General features: G+C 49.5%; 1 protein-coding gene across 3 annotated transcripts in view; it reads left to right on the top strand.

Annotated features, from left to right (window-relative positions):
• The window catches only part of LOC147468274 (uncharacterized), a 33,399-nt gene that overhangs the window by 8,447 nt on the left and 17,452 nt on the right, over positions 1–7,500 (top strand). The gene's annotated exons all lie outside the window — the stretch shown is intronic.

Here is a 7,500-nt window from a genome sequence, read left to right as displayed (position 1 = left end):
GTCCTGCTGCGTACACGTTACTTTTATTTAGAAGCGATCATATATTACTTAGAAATATAGTACTTAGAATAACTTATGCTCCACAAAAGAGGGAACGTAATAGTAAATGATCAGAAGATCGCAACGCAAGGACAGGCAGAGAACGGTACACAAAGTTGGCTCGAAAGTAAATCCACCGTAGGCCATACGAGGAACTGTTTGCCGAAGGTCGGCCTTCAGACCGCCGCACTCTGTACTGACTCGATTACCACAGACTTATAGGTCATTTAGGCGAGGGATTTGATTGTCAGATGCCAGGCACGTATTGATGTATATTATGTCGCGTTTGCAGAGTCATTTACGGAACTTGGGATATTTAGGGTATGGATATGTAGAGACATGCTCCGGGCTATGTACCTTGTTTTCGTTTTCCGTTTGCCTTTGGGAAAGGGACACGTACCCTCGCTCACTCACCCACCCACGCACGCGCGCTCGTTCACTCACTCACTCACTTACTCACTCACTCACTCACTCACTCACTCACTCACTCACTCACTCACTTCCTCATTCACTCACTTCCTCATTCACTCATACAAATACATATATACATACATACATACAAGAAAAACAATAACAGAAGAAAAGTTTAAAGCAGGACAACGCTGCAAGAAAGTTAGCTGTCGAAACAATTAGAATGAAATAATTGATCATTGACAAGGAAGTTTTTAGTTCTCTCTCCCTCCCCTCCCCCCCTCTCTCTCTCCCTCTCCCTCTCCCTCTCCCTCTCCCTCTCCCTCTCCCTCTCCCTCTCCCTCTCCCTCTCCCTCTCCCCCTCCCCCTCCCCTCCCCTCCCCCTCCTCCCTCCCTCCTTCCCTCCCTCCCTCCCTCCCTCCCTCCCTCCCTCCCTCCCTCCCTCATTCCCTCCCTCCCTCCCTCCCTCCCTCCCTCCCTCCCTCCCTCCCTCCTTCCCTCCCTCCTTCGTTCCCCCCTCCCCCTCTCTCTTCCTCTCAAAGACCCAATTCAGAAAAGGATTATTGATAATTGCATAGGCAGAATGACCTTTGCTTTACTATCTTCAAACAGTTTATTCACCGGATGTAAGGGAGACTAAGAAATAGTTTGATAGCTCTTAACAGTCCTTAATAAGCATATTTATCACGAGTATTGCACATAGAATGCGCATTTCATCAGGGTTGACGCAGTGACTGACTTGTGCAATGCTGACGCCGGGCGATTAGGAGGGAGACGCGCTCCTTGCGACCGGGAAGCGAGTGTTGCCATTGAGGGGAACTCCGTGTTGCCATGGGATGCGCCCGTCAATTCGTGTATTAGGCTTTTGGTCATTTTTTTTTTTTCTTTTTTTTTTTTTTTTTTTTTTGGGGGGGGGTGGAAATATGGAGACATAGTTTATGGTAGTGCTCTTTTATTCTTTTGAAATGTGTTTTATTTTATTATTAACTATCATGGAACGTTAGTGATAGCGAAGGAATTATTTTTGCGTTGTGTAAGAATTTGATGAGATATAGGCAAACGCTTCACTTAACTTTATCGAAACTTTATTTTCGTGACTGACCGAGCCACCTCACTGGAAATGGCCTTTAGGCACTGTAACAACATTCACTTCCTGCAACAGCGAAGTCTCGGTCGTTGCAATAAATCTAAAGAGGTAATACAGTCTATATACCGTCACTATATAAATGGTGCAGCACAATAGGGGAAAATAATTTGCATTCCTCTCTGACGTCATTTCAACGCGGATGTTTTCCGTGTTTTTAAAGGATGACTAATTCATTCCAAAAAAAAAAAAAAAAAGAAAAACGAATTGATCAATCAATTCCTGGAACTATACGAAGATATTAACCGTTCGTTCAAACACTTTACATGGCACTTTTTGTACTTATATTTAGAAGTTTAATGAACACGAGCGTTATTGTTGACGAATGATATATTTTGGTGCTTTTATGCGTAGCTGAGCCACGTATTCAAGTCAAGGTCAGACTCTCGCCCACTCATAAAACCTCTGTCATTGAAATTCAGTTGTGATTTGCCACCTTTGCAACACCATTGGCAATCGGTCTTTTGAACACTTGATGCAAGATCAGGTTAGGCGACGCTGCAACAAGACGAATCACGGCGCTTGATTGCTAATCGAACTGATAATTTAATATTGACAGCCGTAAATTCTTCGGTCTCTCTCTGTCTCTCTCTCTTTCTCTCTCTCTCTTCCTCTCTCTCTCTTCCTCTCTCTCTCTTCCTCTCTCTCTCTTCCTCTCTCTCTCTCTCTCTCTCTCTCTCTCTCTCTCTCTCTCTTTCCTCTTCTCTCTCTCTCTCTCATCCCTCTCTCTCCTCTCTCTCCCCTCTCCTCTCGCCCCTCTCCTCTCATCTCTCTCTCTCTCTCTCCTCTCTCTCTCTCTCCTCTCTCTCTCTCTCCCTCTCTCCTCCCTCCCTCCCTCCCTCTCGTCTCTCTCTCTCCTCTCTCCCTCTCTCTCCTCTCTCTCCTCTCCCTCTCTCTCTCTCTTCTCATCTCTCTCCCTACGTCTCTTCTTTCCTCTCTACACCTCCCTCTCTCTCCTCTTTCTCTGCTCCTCCCTCTCGGCTCCTCTCTGAACTCTCCCGATCCCCTCCGCGTCCGCCTCGCCACACTCGCTCTCTCTCTGGTCTCTCATCTCCGCCTCTTACTCTCTCTCTCTCCTCTCTCTCTCCTCCCCTCCGACTCTTCTCTCTTCCTCTCTCCCTCTCTCTCTCCTCTCCACTCTCATCCTCTCCTCACTCTCTCACTCTTCCTCACTCTCTATTCACTCTGCCAACTCTCCCTCCCCCTCCTCGATCCTCCGATCGCTTCCTCTCTCTCCGCCCCTTCTCGCTAATTCTTCTTCTTCCTCTCTCTCTTCTCTCTCGTCCCTCCTCTCCCTCCTATCTCTCTCTTCATCCTTCTCGTCATCTTCCATCTCTCCCCTCATCCCCCTCACTCTCTACCATCTTCTCACTCCCATTCGCCTCGGACCTCCCTCTCCCCACTCTCTCCCTCTCTGCCCTCCACTCCCTCCATCTCCTTCCTCTACTCTCACATCCACTCTCTCCGACGTCTTCTTCTCTTCTCTCTCTCTCTCCTCCTCTCTATCTCTCCTCCCCCTCTCTCTCTCCGCTCTCCCTCTCTCTCTCTCTCACTCTCTCTCTCCTCCTCTCTATCCTCTCGCTCTCTCTCTCTTCCTCTTATTCTCTTCTCTTCTCCCGTTCATCTCTCTCTCTCTCTACCTCTCTCTCTCTCTCCCCTCGTCTCCTCCTCTCTCTCTCTCCTCTCTATCTCTCTCTCGCTTTCCTCACATCTCTTTACTCTCTCTCTTCCTCTTCACTCACTCATCTACCCACTTTTTCCTCTCGCTTCCTTTTCTATCCTCTCATGTCGCTCTCCCACTTATTATTCTTCTTCTTCGTCTTCTCTTCTTCTTCTTCTTCTTCTTCTTCTCTCTATTCTTCTCTCTCCCTTTCTCTCTTCTGCTCTTCACTATATCCTCTCTCCTCTCACGTTCTCTCCCCCCCTCTCTTCTCTCCTCCACTCTGCTCACTCTCCTCTCACCTCTACCTCTCCACGTCTATCTCCACTTCTCTCAGTCTCCTCTCTACCTCTCTCATCCATTCACTCCCTCTCCTCGCACTCTCTCTCTCTCGTCTCTCCTATCCATCCCTCGTACTTTCCCACCAATACTCCCTCTCTCCCGTCTCTCTTCTTCTCTTACTCATCTCTCCTATTCTTCCTTCGCTCTCCCTTCTCCTCCCATCTCTCTCTCTCGCTCCATCACAAACCTCTTCCATTCTCTCATTCCCTTTCGACTCTCCTCTCTTCTCTCTCTCTCGCTATCTCTCTCACTCTCACTCCTTCACAACTCTCTCTCTCTCTCTCTCCCTCCCTCCCGGCTCCCCCTCCCCTTTCTCTCCCCACCTTCTCGATTCCCGCTACCTCTCTCTCTCTCTTCTCTCTACCTTCTCTCTCCTCACTCTCTCTCACTCTCTCACTGTGTGTGTGTGTGTGTGTTGTGCGATGTGTGGTGTGTGTGGTGTGTTGTGTGTGTGTGTGTGTGTGTGTGTGTGTGTGTGTGTGTGTGTGTGTGTGCCCCCCCCCTGCCCCTGTGCCCCCCCCCCCCCTTCTCTCTCTCTCTCATTCGTCGCTCCTCTCTCTCTCCTCTCCTCTCTCGGTCTCTCTCCTCATCCTCTCTCCTCTCATCCATCTCTCTCTCTCTCTCAGCTCACTCATCTCTCTCTCTTCATCTCTCAACGTCTCTCTCCCCTCCACCCTCTCTCTTCACTTCTCTCTCTCGTCTCCTCTCTCTCCACTCCTCACTCTCTCCACTCGTTCTCTCTCCTCTCTCTCTTTTCCTCCTCCTCTTCTCTCTCTCTCTCTCTCTCTCTCTCTCTCTCTCCTTCTCCTCTTTCTCCTCTCTCTCTCTCTCTCTCTCTTCTCTCACACGCAACTACTCTCTCTCTCTCTCTCCTCTCTCTCTCTCTCTCACTCCTCTCTCTCTCTCTCTCTCTCTCTCTCTCTCTCTCCTCTCGTCTCTCTTCTATCTTTCCCTCTCTCTCTCTTCCTCTCTCTCTTTTCACCCCCTGTTTTTCCTTCGCCATTTTTCACTTCCTCCACCCCAACTCCTCTTTTCTCCTCTCTCCTCACCCTGCCCATCCTCATCTCTCGCACTCTCTCTCTCTTCTCTCATCTCTCCTCGTCTCACTCTCTCATCCATCTTCTCCTCTCCTCGCTTCTCTCCTCTTCTCCCCTCTCCTCCTCCCTCATCTCTCTCGGACCTCTCGTCCCCCTCCCCTCCTTTCTCGCTCCATCTCTCCATCGCAGCCCTCCTCTCTCCTCGTCTCATCTCGTTTCTCCCTCATCCTCCTCTCTCTCTCTCTCTCATCCTGCACTTCGCTCAGTCGTCTCCTTCCTCTCTCTCTCTCTCTCTCTCTCTCTCTCTGTCTCTCCCTCCCTCCCTCCCTCCCTCCCTCCCTCCCTCCCTCCTTCCCCCCTCCCTTACCCCAGTCACAGAGAAATAATATTCTTACTAACTCGGAGCGGCAAATAGATTAAAATATTGTTGTTGTATTATCAACAGTAATTCCCTTCCGTAAAATAGGTTCCCTGATAAAGAATGGTAATTGGTGTGGAAACAGCTGTGACAAGGGATTAATAATAGCGGTGACACATACGATAATAACTGCGATTTCTCTTACGTCATCCTTCTGAAGTGCAAATGCAACACACTAGCAATTAAGACAGGGAAAGATCTTAAACTGAACCAGGCATATATATATATATATACATATATATATATATATATATATATATATAATATAGATATTAAAAATAGATAGAATATATATATGCTATTACATATATATATATATATATATATATATATATATATATATATATATATATATATATAATTTATTTAGACTATCACAATCTGAGAATATCGTTTCTCAGTAGCTATCTTAAGACAAACAGAAGTTGACCTCGGAGAGGGGGGGGGGGTAGGGGGCGGTGAATACTAAACATACTCCTGAAGATGCCGCAGTGGATGCAGGGGCGTGGCCTTGGATATCTCACACTTCAGTTCTAGGGTGCAGTTGCATGTGCATTCTGATTTACATGTTGTTGATGTGCACCATCTGCACCAGTGCGTCGGGGAAAACAACTCGGTGTCTGTCTGCTATCGAGGATTTGTGATTTTTGAGCCTGGCCGGTGGCGCCTCTCCTCCGTCTCTCTCTTTTTGCTGTCTGCTCTGCCAGCCCCCTCCTCTCTCTCTCTCTCTCTATCTATCTATCTATCTATCTCTCTCCTTCTCTCTCTCTCCCTCTCTCCCTCTCCTCTCCTCCCTTCACCACCTCACTTTCGTCCTTTCTCCTCTCTCTCCCCCTCCCTCCCCTCCCCCTCCCATCCCCCCTCCCCTCCCCCCCCTCCCTCCCACCTCCCTCCCTCCCTCCCTCCTTCCCTCCCCTCCCTCCTCCCTCCCTCTCTTCTCACTCTCTCTCAACTCTCCTCTCTCCTTCCTCCCCTCTCTCCCCTCCCCCTCTCATCACCACTCTCCTCTCGTCCCCCAACCATGCCTCTTCTCTCCTCTCTCACTCCTCGTCTCTTCCTCTCCAAACTCTCCTGCTCTTCTCTCGCCTCTTCTCTCTCTCTCTCTCTCTCTATCTCCGACCTCTCTCTCCCTCCTCCTCCTCTTCGTTTCTCTCTCTCTCCCTTTTGGGTATCTCTTTCAGCTTCCCCTCTCTCTCCTTTTCTTTTTTTTTTTTTTCTCCCTCTCTCGAGCTCTCTCCTCTCTACCTCTCTCCCCTCTCCCCCCCTCCTCGTCCCTACCTTTCCATCCTCCGCCCATCTTCTCCTCCCTCCCCTCTCTCCTCTCTCTCCTCTCATCTCCATTCTCACCATCCTCTCTCTCTCTCTCAATCCATCCGCCCACCCTCTTTCCTCTTTCTCCTTTCTCTCTCTCTCTCCCCCCCTCTCTCTTTCTCTCTTTTTCTCTTCTTTCTTCCCCTCTCCTCTCTTTCCTTCCGCCTTACTCTCCCGCGCCCCCCCTCTCTCTCTCTCTCCTCCCTCCCTCTCTCCTCCTCGTCCTCATTCTCGCCTCTCTCCCGCGTCTCCACACCATGCCCTCATCTCCCCCCTTCTCCTCTCTCCTCATCTTCCCCCTCTCTCCTCCTCTCCCCCCTCTCTCCTCCTCTCTCTCACCTCTCTCTCCACCCTCTCCTCTCCTCTCTCACGTCTCTACCTCTCTCTCTCTCCATCTCTCATCTCTCCTCGCGCTCTCACACCTCTCTCTCTCTCTCTCCCTTCTCGTACTCTCACATCTCGTCGCTCGTCGCATCTCCTCTCTCTCTCTAACTACTCCTAATACCCCGGTCTCTCTCTCTCTCCTCTAAACCAACACTAACCCACTACCATCTACCCCAATAACCCCCCCCCCCAAACTAAATAGACCGCTCCTACCTATATACTACCGATCTCCTACCCTCCTAAGAACTCTACTCTCCTAAATCTCTAAACCCCTACTACCACGAAGCCTTACTCTATAACCCCCCCCCCCCCCCCCCCCTCTCCTCACTCTTCCTCTATCTATCTATATCTCTCTCCTCGCTCTCTTTTTCTTTTTCTCTCGTCTCCCTCCTCTCTCTCTCACTCCTCTCTCTCCTTCGTCCAACCCACACTCTCTCACAAAATCCTCTCTCCTCTACTCTCTCTCTCTCTCTCTCTATCTCTCTCTCGCTCTCTTTTTCTTTCTCTCTCTCTCTCTCCCCCCCCCCTCTAACTATTGTAATTTATGGAATAAAGTTTTTGAATTTGAAGTCTCTCTCTCTCTCTCTCTCTCTCTCTCTCTCTCTCTCTCTCTCTCTCTCTCTCTCTCTCTCTCTCTCTCTCTCTCTCTCTCTCTCTCTCTCTCCCTCCCTCCCCTCTCCTCCCTCCCTCACGTCTCTCTCACTCCTCCCCTCACCCCCTCCCCTTGCCCCATGGGTCGAACAGTAGATAAAGA

This window comes from Penaeus japonicus, unplaced genomic scaffold (assembly GCF_977035675.1).
Source record: "Penaeus japonicus unplaced genomic scaffold, GWHDUDI00000001_assembly GWHDUDI00000030, whole genome shotgun sequence".
NCBI classification, from domain to species: domain Eukaryota; kingdom Metazoa; phylum Arthropoda; class Malacostraca; order Decapoda; family Penaeidae; genus Penaeus; species Penaeus japonicus.
Note: the sequence above shows the minus strand (reverse complement) of the source record. Positions and strands in the feature narration are given on the sequence as shown.